Below are 1217 nucleotides of genomic sequence, written 5' to 3' on the forward strand. Positions count from 1 at the left end.
GTGTTTCATTCAATTTGTATTAGAATATCCATAACAATGCAGATCAAAATCACCAGAACATATTCATCACTCAAATACTTGTTTTCAGGCAAATAATAAATTATATTTCATCTGCAATATAATCCAAACCACAAACATAGGAATAAACCTAATTTAAATGATTCTATATAAAGTTTTATTTTACAATGGAATAGAAATTACTATTATTTTTTTAAAAGCCAAGAACATTAACCCAGACATCCTGCCCCATGTCTATACAAAAATCAGTGTACTCTTTTTTTCCAGTTTTTCATGTGATTTTATTTTCTCTCTTCAACTATAATAATATGATACCCCAAATTTGTCTTAGCTGGTAGATCTGTAAACACAGACTTATCTATCCCACTTACAGGCAGAGCAAATATTGCTTCTTAAATTAGCCCCACCATTGGGTTGGGTCCTCTGCTCATCCAACCCAAGTCACCCCCTTGTCTGGCTTTATCTTCATTATATTCTGTAACCACTTCACTGAATCTCATCTGAGACTTTAACTTTTCCATGGCTTCCATGGTTTTCCCATAGAATGTGTCTGATCTTTGCTGCATTGCCAGCCCCTTTAGGACCCTGAGGCTTCTCGTCAGGACTGTCATTCCCAGAAGCTGCACCTCCTTTCTCTCTTTTTCCAGAACTACGTTTCCCCTTTGGTGGCATCTCTTAAGCTTTCAGTTGAACTCGGCAGTGTACTCTATTTGTTATTAAGGTGTTGTTAGGTCCAAAATGACCTATCTATTAATAGGGGATGGGTACTATGCATACATTGTAATTAGAAGTGGAAAATATAGCATATTCACATGAAGTGAAAATATGGGGAAGTTACACAGAATTAATGGACTGTGTATATGAAAGAAAACTTATACCAAAATATTTTTTGCAGTAAATCTTTTATTAGCCCTCAATTATCCTTTGTCCAAGAAATCATATTTAACCAATGCTCTTCTGTTTTTCAGAAAGTTCTATACATTTAAAAGCAGTCCATAATATCGGGAATAAAGCTTGGTGGTAGAGTGCTTGCATACCACACAGAAGATGCCAGGTTCAAGTTTCCACATGCAGCAAAGGGAAACCAAAACAATATGCATGATTATAAGTTATCTTGTACTGCATCCTCTAATCTTCATCATTCAATTCCTATAAAGTGTTTTTCTCCATTAAAACATAGGAGTCTACTTCATTTTTTT

At 34.9% G+C, this 1217-nt stretch overlaps 1 pseudogene; it reads right to left on the bottom strand.

The window, feature by feature from the left end:
* Gm44221 (predicted gene, 44221) lies at window positions 283–717 on the bottom strand (annotated as a pseudogene).

The sequence above is a fragment of the Mus musculus genome, chromosome 6 (genome assembly GCF_000001635.26).
Source record: "Mus musculus strain C57BL/6J chromosome 6, GRCm38.p6 C57BL/6J".
Lineage (NCBI taxonomy): Eukaryota > Metazoa > Chordata > Mammalia > Rodentia > Muridae > Mus > Mus musculus.